General features: G+C 51.4%; 1 protein-coding gene across 1 annotated transcript in view; it reads right to left on the minus strand.

Annotated features, from left to right (window-relative positions):
- Positions 1-14,235, minus strand: part of ZNF804B (zinc finger protein 804B) — a 59,013-nt gene that overhangs the window by 14,617 nt on the left and 30,161 nt on the right. The gene's annotated exons all lie outside the window — the stretch shown is intronic.

Below are 14,235 nucleotides of genomic sequence, written 5' to 3' on the forward strand. Positions count from 1 at the left end.
CCCATCCCTGGAGGTGTTCCAGAACCATGTGGCCATGGCACTTGGGGCTATGGTTTAGTGGCCATGGTGGTGTTGGGTTGATGGTTGTACTGGATATCTCAGAGGGCTTTTCCAAGCCAAACCATTCTGTGAGTCCTGCTCAGCTCTATGCTATGAGTCCTTCTGCTCTTCTGTCACCCCCTCAGGTCAGTGGGAGCAGGTCTTCCTGTCAGGGTAGTTTAGAGGCTCTAGTTGCTGGTGAGATTAACCTCACCTTAACTTGGCTGGCCAGCAGTTAGCTGTGTGCTCTTGAGGCAGCACCTCCAGCCTCCTCTGTAAGCAAGAGCAGACTGAGAGCCCTTGCCCTCTGCTGCTGGATCCCATCCATTGAGATAACCTACTCCAGGGTGAGAGGAGGCTCTCCAGAGCTGCAAGCTCTGCCCAGCGACCACAGCAAGGCTCTACATTAGTAACCTTAATTCTTGGAGAGCTGAACTTGGAGCCAATGAATTCCAGACTGGATTTCCTCACATCCAGTTCTGAAGCTCCCCATGAAAATTGCATCAGCTGACTTTCTTGAAGACAGGGAGGTCAAGGAGGAATGTTGTGCCTGGAATCTGGATTTTGAGCTTGCAGATGATGGCAGTGACTCCTCACTCCTCTCACAGGGCAAACAGCCTCACCACCCTCACTGTGCAGAACTTCCTCCTGATGTCCAACCTCAATCTGCCCTGCTCCAGTTTCACACCACTGCCCCTCATCCTATCCCCACAGGCCCTTCTGAACAGTTCCTCTGCAGCCTTCCTGTAGGTTCCCTTCAGATATTGAAATGCAGCTCTAAGGTCTCCCTGGAGCCTTCTCTTCTGCAGGCTGAACAGCCCCAACTGTCCCAGCCTGTCCCCACAGCAGAGCTGCTCCAGCCCCCTGATCATTTTTGTGGCCTCCTCTTCACCCATTCCATCAGATCCATGTCTTTCCTGTGTTGGGTTCCCCAGAGCTGGACACAGGACTCCAGGTGAGGTCCCTCCAGAGCAGAGGGGCAGTCACCCTCCAGATCTGCTGGCCATGAATTGTATCATGCAGACTCCTCAGGCTGGGCAGCCCTGAGGTGACACCTCTCCACCTGAGTGGTTGCTCCCTGATGGTTGTTACCACTTGAGTGTAGCAGGGCACAGATTGTGCCAAGCCAGCAGCTCAGCAGCTTGCACTGGTTATTGGCATCCCCAGAGCCCGTTCAGAAGTTGAGACATTCCAGCTTATGCTCCAAGCCCATTGTTTTGCAGCATTAATTATTCACCAGGCCTTTGGTGTAATTAAAATGCATAAATTAGAGTCTGGATGCAGTAGCAGTAATTATGCAGAGATGTCTTCCCTGGAAGGCCAAGTGTTGAGGGTGTGGGGGCAACATCTTTTTGTTTTTGATAAAGTGGTAAAAATAGAAGGTTTGCTCTCCCTGGCAGCCAGCCAAAGCTGCATGGGGTGATGTTCATTGGTGGTGTTTAGCCAGGTCTGAACACTCAGTGAAATGCTTCCAGCCTGCTCCATCTTTGCTTTTCTGCTCTGGTGAGACCTCACCTGGAACACTGTGTGCAGGTATGGAGTCCTCAGCACAAGATGGACCTGGAGCTGTCAGAGTGGGTGCAGAGGAGGCCACCAAGATGATCAGAGGGCTGCAGAACCTTCCCTGTGGAGACAGGCTGGGAGAGCTGGGGCTGTTCAGCCTGGAGAAGAGAAGGCTGCAGGGATACCTTAGAGCTGCATTTCAAATATCTGAAGGGGACCTACAGGAAAGCTGGGGAGGGACAGTTCAGAAGGGCATCAGCTCCCTGCCCAGCACTCCTGGAGGCTGCTGTAAAGGTCTCCCTGCAGCCTGTTCTCATAGCAGAAGTGCTCCAGCCCCTTGATGTGATTGTAGTGATTGTGATTGATCTTGGTTGGCCTCCCTTGGATCCATTCTAAGAGATCCTTCTTGTGCTGGGGACTCCAGAGCTGGCCCCAGCACTGCAGGTGGAGTCTCAGCAGAGTAGAGCAGAGCAGAGCAGAGGGGCAAAATCCCCTCCCTGCCCCTGCTATCCACAGTGCTGGGGATCAGCCCAGCACAGGATTGGTTTCTGGGCTTCCAGCTCACATTACTTACTCATGGGGAGCTGGAACAGGTTGCCCAGGGAGGTTGTGGATGTTCCCTCCCTGGAGGTGTTCAAGGCTGGGCTGGATGGGGCTCTGAGCAAGCTGGGCTGGTGGGAGGTGTTTGAGCTGGATGATCTTGCAGGTCCCTTCCAACCCAACCCACTCTGTGATCGTGTGCTGTCTGTTGCTGGATGCAGGTAAGATCATGTCCTGTGAGAAATGAGCACAGAGTGCATCTAGCTGCATTTGTTTTTTTCCCTAGAAGGCTGCAAAAATATTTTCTTTTCAGCTTAAATGCTGACAAGCAATACCTTGGATAAAAACAAACCAGGTTTATTTTAGGAGGTTCCATTTATTTAGTTACCCAAATTGGCTCATCTTGTCTGGAACAAGCACTCTGGATTGAATGTGAAATTATTCATAGATTCACAGAATGGGTTGGGTTGGAAGGGACCTTCAAGATCATCCAGTCCCAACCCCCTGCCATGGGCAGGGACACCTCCCACCAGCCCAGCTTGCTCAAGGCCTCATCCAGCCTGGCCTTGAACAGCACATCAGTGTGGTCCTCACAGGTACGGAGATGTTTTAATTGTTTCTGTAGTGAATTTGAAAGGGAATCCTCCTGCCTGTGCCAGGCTGGGGGTGCCTTCACTCAGCTCCCTCTGCAGAAGGCTTCTGGTGGTAGGAGGACAGTTAATGGTAACTGACATCTGTTGTTCTCATAGAGGGAAAATCAATAGGAAATGTCCTGTGACTGAGTTTCCTTTAATGTTGCCACCGACACCTAGTCAATCAGAGATCATTTATTACAGCCTGGCTCTGGAGGAGGTGTTTAACAACTCCATGGTCATTAGGGGCCTGCTGAGGTAGGCAAAAGCAAACCCCTCTGCCTGCCTGGGGAACTACTGGGGAATGCATCTCAGAGCCTCCAGAGCAGGGTGAGAAGCAGGTCACTAGATGCAGCAAAGCTTCACAGGCAGCTTTCTGTGAGCTGGGTTCCTACAAGTGGAGTGGAGTAAAATCAAGGTGCTTGCAAACAGGCCAACAGTAAAATCTAACAGCCTTAGCCTCACTGCAGGCTCTTCTGTCTGCAACACCAACCCAACACCACCATGGCCCCAAGTGCCATGGCCACACGTTTCTGGAACACCTCCAGGGATGGGGACTCCACCACCTCCCTGGGCAGCCTGTGCCAATCCCTGACCACTCTTGCAGCAAAGAAATTTTTTCTGATTGCCAACCTAACCCCCCCCAGGGCAACTTGAGGCCAGTTCCTCTCATTCCATCACCTGAGCCTAGGGAGATGCAGGACAAATCCAAGCATGTGAATAAGACACAGACTGATGTCCATAGCCAAGACCCTGAAGTACGTTTTCATTAGTGACGAAACAACCTTTGGTCACCCATGTGACTCTAATTAACAGCACAGGGCACACAAATGATTTAGGGACCAGGATCAGGGTTCAAAATGAGTGTATATTGTGAACCATTGAGTCAATGACTCACGGAAGTGTTTTGGTTGGCCAAGCCCTTCAAGCTCATCCAGGCCAACCATTCCTTAATTCTGCCAAGGCTGGGGCTAAGCCATGGCCCTCAGCACCACGTCTCTGCCTCTTGGAAACACCTCCAGGGATGGGCATTCAGCCACCTCCCTGGGCAGCCTGTGGCAGGCTGAGAACCCTTTCAGTCACAGAACCATAGAAGGGTTTGGGTTGGAAGGAACCTTCAAGATCATCCAGTCCCAACCCCCTGCCATGGGCAGGGACACCTCCCACCAGCCCAGCTTGCTCCAACCTGCCCTTGAACACCTCCAGGGAGGGGCATCCACAACCTCCCTGGGCAACCTGTTCCAGTGTCTCCCCACCCTCACTGCCAAGAATTTCTTCCTCCTCTCCAGTCTCAATCTCCCCTCTTCCAGCTCAAAGCCATCAGCCCTTGTCCTGTCGCTCCCGGCCCTTGTCAAAGGTCCCTCCCCAGCTTTCTTGCAGACCTCTTCAAGTATTGGAAGAAGTAAAGAGGTTTCTTCTCTCCAATCTAAGTACAGACTAGCTGAGTGAACAGCTAGGGAAAAAGTCCATGAGGTTGCAGCAGGAGAGAACTGAAATGAACTCAACAATGAAACTGAAATCAGATCAGTTTCTGACAGCGCAGCAGCAGTGTTCTGTGTGAGACACCAGGGGTAATGACTCCACTGGAATCAGTACTGGCGAAGTGTCAGCTGTGAAGTACTGCTGGCTGCACCTACACCAGCCAAGAACTCAGCTCCTGGAACCTGCCCTTCCATCACCCCACTCAACTGTGATAGTTCACCTTCAGGAATTCCTTTGGACTGAACTTGCTACCTCTCTTTGAGATTAAAAACGAAAGCAGCTCTGGAAGCACGCTCAGCCCAGGGACCACACTCTGCAGGCAGAAGGGTTGAGACTTCACCAGGCTCTCCACACCCAGCAGCCACTGAACTGTGCTCCCTCAGGCATCCCCACCTCCTGGCCTTCCCCAAGGCGACCAAGGTTTGCATGCCCAAACCCACAGAACCGTTTGGGCTGGAAGAGCTCTCTAAGATCATCCAGTCCAACCAGCAACCCAGCACCACCATGGAATCTAAACCACGTCCAGATGCAGCTACCCAGGCAGAGTTTTCACACAGACAGAAATAAACCCAAACACACAGGGTGCCACACAGGCCTGAGGAGCCTCAGGCCAAGTAAGGACACAACTTGTCTGCAGTGTGGTTGCCATTGTACATAGCATCACAGGCTGGTTTGGGTTGGAAGGGACCTGTGAGATCATCCAGCTCCAACTCTCCCTGCCACACAGGGACACCTCCTACCAGCCCAGCCTGCTCAAGGCTCAGCCTGCCTTTCAACACTGCCAGGCTTGGAGCTTCCACAGCTGCTCTGGGCAGCCTATCCCAGTGCTTCCCCACTCTCCTGGGCAAGAATTGCTTCCTCATGGCTCATCTCAATCCAGCTTCTTCCAGTCTGAATCCATCACCCCTCATCCTCTCCCTTGTTGCTATGGAGAAGAGGGCCATGGCAGTTAGAATGGTTGGACTTGGTGACCTTAAAGCTCTTTTCAAACTGCTTCTCTCCTCATGCTTTTCACACTCGGCCCATTACTGCACCATTTCCCATTCTGAGCATTCCCATTTGCTACCAGAACACTCAGAGCTGCGAGGTGCAATGCTTTTAGCAGGTCCTACATTCTCTGCAGAGTAGACACCTGCTGGAACTGATAGGGCTGTGATAAGGAGCTGTAAATTTAAGTCTCATAAACCTATTCCTAGCTTATTTACCACCAAAGCCACCAGGGCTGGTTGGAACCAGCCTTACAGAACACAGACATTCACAGAAATTCACAGCAGGGCTCTTCACATCTCCAGCAAATCTTTTATGTCACAGAATGGTAGAGGTTGGAAGGGACCTCTGCAGATCATCCAGTCCAATCCCCCTGCCAGAACAGGATCACCCAGGGTAGGTCACACAGGAAGATATCCAGATGGAGTTTGAAAGTCTGCAGAGAAGGAGACTCCACAACCTCTCTGGGCAGCCTGCTCCAGAGCTCCAGCACCCTCACACCAAAGAAGTTTCTCCTCCTGTTGAGGTGGAACTTCCTGGGTTCCAGCTTGTGTCCATTGTCCCTTGCCTTATCACAGGACACCACTGAACAGAGCCTGGCCCCTTCTTCTTGCCCCTCACCCCTCAGATATTGATCAGCACTGATCAGATCCCCTCTGGGGCTGCTCCTCTCCAGGCTCAATAGCCCCAAGGCTCTCAGCCTTTCCTCCTCACACAGATGTTCCAGGCCCTTCAACATCCTCATAGCCTCCACTGGACTCTCTCCAGCAGTTCCCTGTCCCTGTTGAACTGGGGAGCCCAGAACTGGACACAGTACTCCAGGTGTGGCCTCACCAGGGCAGAGCAGAGGGGAAGGAGAACCTCCCTTGCCCTGCTGATCACACCTTTCTTGATGCACCCCAGGATGCCCTTGTTCCTCCTGGGGACAAGCACATTGCTGTCCATGGACAACTTGCTGTCCGTCAGGATTTCCAGGTCCTTCTCCATGGAGCTGCTTTCCAAGCTCTCTGTATGTTTTGACCTTCCTCTATAGGGCACAACGGAACTGAACTACTGTGCAGCACCTTTCATATGTGAGTTAGCTAAAAGCACCTTGGAATAATCCTACTGACCAGACAGCAGGAAACACAGCACTTGGCAGACAGCCCCAGCATCTGGAAGGAACCTAGAAGAAAGCTGGAGAAGGACATTCTACAAGAGCTTGCAGTGACAGGATGAGGAGCAATGGCTTTGAACTGGGAGAGAGGAGATTGAGACTGGAGATGAGGAAGAAATTCTTGACAGTGAGGGTGGGGAGACACTGGAACAGGTTGCCCAGGGAGGTTGTGGATGTCCCTTCCCTGGAGGTGTTCAGGGTCAGGTTGATGAGGCCTTGAGCAAGCTGGGCTGGTGGGAGGTGTCCCTGCCCATGGCAGGGGGTTGGAACTGGATGATCTTGAAGATCTCTTCCAACCCAAACCATTCTGTGGTTCTATGAACTATCCCCAAGTATTAGAACCTTTGGGTTTGGTTATTAAGAGCCTTTTTTTGTAATAGAGAGGCTAATCCCAGAAGGTGGCTTTTGATAGTCCCTCACACCAACACCACCAAACTTTTACAGCCTCATTCTTTTAATAGTTTGACTCTTTCTTTGCAGATCCCAAAATCTTAAAGCCAGTTGATGGAGACTAAGCCAACATAATAAATGAGGCAATCTGATGTTTAATATCAGTGGGTTCCTATTGCTGCAAGCCACACAAAATAATTCTTAATTTTATGATGAAATATTAATAAATTTCTAGGAACCCTGGGTTGGCCAATGATGAAATATTAATAAATTTGTAGGAAATCCAGATTGGGCTATTTATTTTCTTACATAGTGTATATTTGCAGGCTGCTTCAGAGAAATGTCTTGCAGGGTGAGCATTCATCATGCAGCTGAATTATTTCTGGACTCTCCACCTTCTCTTCAAACATCCCCAGAAAATTCTGCCTCATCACTGCATTGTGGAGCACTTGGTGGCACAGGCTGCCCAGGGAGGTGGATGAATCCCTATCAGTGGAGGTGTTTCCCAGAGGCAGAGATGCGGTGCTGACAGCCATGGGTTAGCCCCAGCCTTGGCAGAGTTAGAGAAGGGTTGGGCTGGGGGAGCTTGGAGGTCACCATTCTGTGATTCTGTGGATTGTTGACTGTAAACAACAATTATTGAACCAAACTCCATTCATTCCTAGAGTCATGGAATGGGTCTGGTTGAAAAGACCTTCCTGATGCTCGAGTCCAACTGCGCTGGTACTGAGAAGAGCACTGCAGAAGACAGCCTGCAGTTTAAAACAAATATGCTGGTGTCTGGGGCACGAAAGAGCTCCAGGAGCCACTCTGCTGAACAAACAAAAGCTGCTCCAGCCTGGTCTGCCCTCAGCTGAGTGCAGAGTGCACCACAGAGCTCCTGCTGCCACCAGTGCTCGGCTGGAGCATCTCAGCCAGGCTTAACAAGCAGCTCGAGTGCTCCGTGGGGACCTGAGGCTTCCTCAGCCAGCAGCTCAAGTGGCTGATTGCAGCTGGATGCTGTTTGAGGAGGCCTCCTGGGCTGACTGAACTTAACACAGAGCAACATCAGAGCTTCTTCTCCAAGAGTAGCATCCTTATATTTCCTGCCTTGCTGACCCACATTCCTAAGGAGTCTCCTTAAAAACTGAATTTATTCCCAGTACAGACTCTGGATACTCCTTTAGTTTGGAACCACGATTTCAGACCTAGCCAGGCTGGAGAACTGGGCAGAGGGGAACCTCATAGAGTTGAACAAGGGCAGTGATTCTATCCATTTCCTCCTCCCTTATCAATGGGTTGAGTATAGCTGAGACAGACCTTTAATAAAAGCATAACAGAAATTACTTCCAAGCTCTTTCTCTCTTGCATTTTCAGCTAAATCCTTTACACTTCTTTAAACAGAGATTCACAGAATGGGTTGGGTTGGAAAGGACCTTCAAGATCATGCCATGGGCAGGGACACCTCCCACCAGCCCAGCTTGCTCAAGGCCTCATCCAGCCTGGCCCTGAACACCTCCAGGGGTGGCACATCCACAACCTCCCTGGGCAGCCTGTTCCAGTGTCTCTAGCACTCAATGACATCTAGCATTCTACGATCCAGCTCTTGGCCTTGTTGAATCTCATCCCACTGGCCTCAGCCCATGGATGCAGCCTGGCCAGGTCCTCCTGCAGAGCCTTTCTGCCCTCCAGCAGAACAACACGGCCTGCAGCTTGGTGTTGCCTGCAAACTGACTGAGGGAGCCTCATCACCTCCCTGGGTAGCCTTAGATGAACCTTATCAGACAGGACAAGAATTTAGACTTTTTTTTTTTTTTTACACCTAAGCTTTAATAAGTTCAAAACCTGCTCTGGGTTAGGTTGTGGAGCTTGAATCCCAGTGAAAACTTGTCCTCTCACCTTTCCTGAGCACCACTGCACTGAGAGGAAAATACTGCATTTAAAAAAAAAGTCCTCATTATCCAGCCTTTTATTACTTCAAATTTCCCAGCATCAGTAGAGATAAAGCATCTCAACGCAGCTGGGATGTCAGCCTCCTCTCTGGGGATGACAGAACTGCCAACCAAACAATGATTGAAGGACAGCTCTTCCTCTGCAGCTGGTCCCACCAGATGTCATTCTCTTGTCCATTAGATGCAGAGGTGAGGCACCAGGGTGACCCCCATCACTGCTCAGATAATGGGAAACTGACTGGTCACTGTACAGTGAAAAACTCCTGCTAATAAAGGGTGAGGAGGGGTTGTAAAGTGACAGAAACTTAAAACAAAGGCTGTCAGACAAAGACTCCTCGGAACTTCTTGTCTGCTTGGACACATTCCTGGTGTAGCAGACTAGCCATGGGGCATCTTGGTTAAGAGGAGGGACTTCACCCAAACTAGAGGGTTTGAAAGTATTTCATAAAGGTTTGTTGGATTCTTTGGGAGCTGTCAGAGTTCAGTGAGTCATAGAAACACAGAATGGGTTGGGTTGGTGAGACCTTAAAGGTATGGAGTTCCAACCCCCTGGGCAGGGACACCTCCCACCCACCCAGCTTGCTCAAGGCCTCATCTAACCTGGCCTTGAACACCTCCAGGCATCCACAACCTCCCCAGATAGCCTTTTCCCATGCCTCACCCATACTTCCCCATTCAGGTGCCTCTGCTCTATCCAGTATGGAAAAGGAAGCAGGTCTGCTACACCTGACACCTCCTGCTATGTCAAAGCCACCTCTTTGTCTACCAGCAGGGAAAAAAATGCTGCCATAGAAACCATTTTTAATGCTGTTTTAGCAATCCCCAGCAATTTTCTCTTCTCCCTTTCACAAAGCAGCAGCAGAGGGGGGAGTTTGCCACAGCCTGTGTTTATTTATAACTAGGTGAAGGTGAGGAGCTGCCTGTGAAGACAACGGTGGCCAATCCATAGCTGATACTGATTGGCAAGTCAGGACATTGATCCCTGGCACCGTGCTAGCACATCCAGCAGGCTGCAGTTCAATACTTCTAATGAAGTAAACCAGGAGGGATTTGAGGCTGCTGGATACTCCTGCCCTGTTTCATAACTGCCTTTTATTCCTGCAGATTTAAGGTCAAGCTCACAAGCAGAAGGTAAATTGTGAGTCAGAAGCTGAATTTTCATGCCACCATGCATGTCCTGTCCTGGACTCCTCAGCAGCTACAGGAGAACATCACCTGGCTGGAGAGCACACCTTATGAGGAGCAGCTGAGGGAACCGGGGCTGTCCAGCCTGGAGAGGAGGAGGCTGAGGGCACAGCTCATTGCTGGGGGCTGCAGAGCTGGACACAGCACTGTGGCACTGGGGGTAAGGTCTCGGCAGAGCAGAGGGGCAGAATCCCCTCCCTTGGCCTGCTGGCCAGGTGCACCTTTTGATGCAGCCCAGGACAGGGCCAGCTTGTTGGGCTGCCAGCTCATCTCAAGCTCCTCATCAAGCAGCACCTCCCTGTCCATACTTCTCCTCATGTTCCACTTGATGTTAGGGATTCTGTGTTAATCTGCTGCTTTCCTGACAGAGCTGAGATAGAAGCTGAGCCCTCAGGAGCAATGAGTCATGTTGGAGCTGTCTGAAGGGTCTCCAGAGCATTCCCTCTTCTGTGTCTCCAGATTGCCCAAGCACACAGGCAAAGCATGTTTGAAAACCTCAGCCCCAAGCTGTTAGTGCCTCAGATCCCCTGAGCTAGCAGCTTTGAACCACTCCTGGAACTTGTGGTGCAGGATGTTCCTGAGGCTGGCACAAAAGCTGGCAGCGATGGAGCAACCTCAACTTCAAGGTCATTAAAGGGACCCTCAGACTGCCAGGCTTTCTAAGAAGAACTCTGAGGGCCACAACAGCCACAAAGTCTTGAACTAGCTTCAGTCACATGAAGCTACCACTGATGCTTTGCAGTGTAAGAATCAGAACTGTTTGGGTTGGAAAAGCCCTCTGAGATCACCCAGTCCAACAGCAAGCCAACACCACCATGCCCACTGAGGCATGTCCCCATCTGCCATGGCTGCAAGGCTGCCAGCAACAGTAACTCCATGATCTTCTGGGCAGCCTGTGCCAATGCCTGACCACTCTGGCATTCAAACTGTTTTTACTAATCTCCAACCTAAACCTCCCCTGGTGCAACATGAGGCCATTCCCTCTCCTCCTGTCCCTTGTTCCTAGGCAGAAGAGCCAAACACACACCTGGCTGCAGCCTCCTCTCAGGGAGCTGTAGAGAGCAATGAGGTCTCCCCTCAGCCTCCTCTTTTCCAGTTCCCTCAGCTGCTCCTCACCAGCCCTCTTCTCCAGACCCTTCCCCAGCTTCCTTGCCCTTCTCTGGACCTGCTCCAGCCCCTCGATGTCGTTCCTGGAGTGAGGGCCCCAAAACTGAACCCAGCACTCCAGGTGTGGCCTCCCCAGTGTTGGATCCAGGGGGACAATCACTGCTGAGTGCAGGAGGAGAATCCCTGTCCTGCTCCTGCTGGCCACACCATTGCTGACCCAGACCAGGATGCTGGTGGCCTTCTTGGCCACCTGGGCACACCCTGGCTCATCTCCAGCTGCTGTCACCCAGCACCCCCAGGTCTTTCTGTGCTGGGCAGTTCCAGCCACTCTGCCCCCAGCCTGCAGCAAGTCACAAGGTCACCTCATCCTCAGAACAGGAGCCACAACTTGCAGGTGCTTTGGCTCTCTGTTCTCTCACTGTTCCTGTTTGCTCTCCCCCCTCTCTGCCTCTCCCCATCTGCCATCCTCTGTGTTTTCATCTCAATTAAACAAATCCAGGGCAGAACCCTTCTGGCTGTTTGCATGGCCCCTGCCACAGAAGGCTGCAGCTCCAGGCCAGCAGGCCCAGATGGTGCCACCATACAAACAATAAAGATAATCTCATAATTCCTCAGGGCACCACAACAGGGTCCCCTCCTCTTCCTCTACACTCACCAGGCTCTTCTGGCAAGAGAAGGTGCTCTAAGGTGAGAAGGGCTCTGCCACATGTTTGTGTCCTTTCCTGAATCTCTCTTTTAATGAGTGACAGACAATTGTGGTAGCTGCAAACTCACAGGCACACAGACACACAGAGATGGATTTTCTGAGCCTCAGGAGTTGCAGCAGTGTCCTGCTCCAGCCACATCTTCAGCTCCTGCACCACTGCAGGCATTTCTCTACCACAGTACAACATGAATGGCTGCAAAGGGAGGCAGTGTTGGTTTGCTGGAGGGCAGGAAGGCTCTGCAGGGGGACCTGGCCAGGCTGCATCCATGGGCTGAGGCCAATGGGATGAGATTCAGCAAGGCCAAGAACTGGGTACTGCACTTGGGTCACAACAACCCCATGAAGGCTCCAGGCTTGGGGCAGAGTGGCTGGAAAGTGCCCAGCAGAGAAAAACCTGGGGGTGCTCAGAGCCTGGCACAGGCTGCCCAGGGAGGTGGCTGAATGCCCATCCCTGGAGGTGTTTCCCAGAGGCAGAGATGTGGTGCTGAGGGCTGTGGGTTAGCCCCAGCCTTGGCAGAGCTAGAGAAGGGTTGAACTGGATCTTAAACAACTTTTCCAAGCCAAACCATTCTGTGATTCTGTGACAATACTGACAGGGCTTCATTTTTTTTCTCACAAAGCAGCTTGTTGAACTTCCTCCCATTGGCCTCAGCCCATGGATGCAGCCCATGCAGGTCCCTCTGCAGAGCCTCCCTGCCCTCCAGCAGACCAACACTGCCTCCCACTCTGCAGTCACTTTGAGAGATTTCTTTAGAAGGGGGGCAGGAGCCATGAAGGAGCACAAAGGGTCTTGCCAAAGGATTGTCACTGAGTGCAGTTCATCATTGTCCTCTTTTCCCCAGAGAGCCTGACTGCTAATCACATCAACAGCCAAGTCAATACCAACACCCCTCCCTCTGCGTTCAAGCCATCCCCCATTAGCAGCATTCTAATTACTCATTATTTATATTGCAGGAGCACCCCAGAGTCCTTATCAAAACCTGGCACAAACCCAGTGAGCAGAGTGCCTGCAGAGGAGTTCTGTGAAGGAAGAGCAAGGACTAGAGACTGAGAGTCTCAGAACCACGGAACTGTTTGGGTGGGAAAAGCCCTCCCAGACCATCCAGTCCAGCCAGCAACCCAGCACCACCATGGCCACTAAACAATGGCCCCAAGTGCCATGGAACCCCTCCAGGGATGGAGACTCCACCACCTCCCTGGGCAGCCTGTGCCAATCCCTGACCACTCTTGCAGCAAAGAAATTCTTCTTCATCTCCAACCTAACCCTCTCCTGGCACAATTTCAGGCCATTTCTTCTCCTCCTGTGACTTGTTCCTAGGCAGAAGAGCCCAACTCCCACCTGGCTCCAGCCTCCTCTCAGGGAGCTGTAGAGAGCAATGAGGTCTCCTCTTAGCCTCCTCAGAAGCACCCTAAACACCCCCAGTTCCCTCAGCTGCTCCTCACCAGCCCTGTTCTCCAGACCCTTCCCCAGTTTCCTTGCCCTTCTCTGGACCTGCTCCAGCCCCTCAATGTGCTTCTTGAAGTGAGGGCCCAAACCTGCACCCTCAGAGCTAGGTTGCCTATCTTACATGTTCTCTACCTTTCAAGTTTTAGCAGCAGAGTGGACAAAGCCCTGACCAACATGGTCTGAGCTCACAGCTAACCCTGCCTGAGCAGGAGTTTGGAATAGGGACCTCCTGAGATGTCTCTAGAGACCTTCCCCCTGAAGATTGTGGTGATGCCAACATTCATATGATGACAAATCAGAATCAATTTGAAATGTACCACATACGAAGTGTCTCCGACCTCAGATGGATGTATGGATCCTACAGCTCTTGCTGAACTGCCCCTGCAGGGCAGTCCTGGGCTTTGTTTCTTTGCCTCCCCAGCTGTGGCATTAAGCAGCTGTGTGAGGGAGGCTTAACGATTACCTGACATTTTTATGCACCCAGCAAGGCATTATCCTAAATACAAGAGGCAGTCACAGCTCAAGACAGTGATTTACACCAGAGGAGCCAGGGTAGTTAGGCAAGAGACACGAATGAGTAAAACAAAGTTGATGTCACCTAGAAGTGTGGCTTAGAATGTGGAACTTTGTCTTCTTTATGCTCTACATAAAGTCAAGTTTGGGTGCCTTGGCTACATATTTGCATACCCTGAACTTTTGGAGTTGTTAACTGCTGGCTTTGTGTCATAATTGCTTTATCTGTGCTTTAAACTAGATTTAGAATCTGCAGTTTAGCTCCTCCAGTTAAATTATTGAAATTATTCTAACAGCTAAGAAAGGAATCCATAGAACTACAGAATGGGTTGGGTTGGCAAAGACTGTTAGGATCACCCAGCCCAACCATTCTCAAACTCTGCCAAGGCTGGGGCCAAGCCATGGCCCTCTGCACCACATCTCTGCCTCTTGGAAACACTTCTAGGGCTGGGGATTCAGCCACCTCCCTGGGCAGCTTGTTCCTTCACAGCCATGAAGCAGATACCTTGTGAAAGGAGCTTGGCTTTGGTGCAGGCTGTTCCTGAACAAGCCACCTGAGCTGCTGCTTAGAGAATCACAGAATAGTTTGGGTTGGAAAAGCCCTTTCAGATCACACA

Source organism: Indicator indicator, chromosome 11, assembly GCF_027791375.1.
Source record: "Indicator indicator isolate 239-I01 chromosome 11, UM_Iind_1.1, whole genome shotgun sequence".
Lineage (NCBI taxonomy): Eukaryota > Metazoa > Chordata > Aves > Piciformes > Indicatoridae > Indicator > Indicator indicator.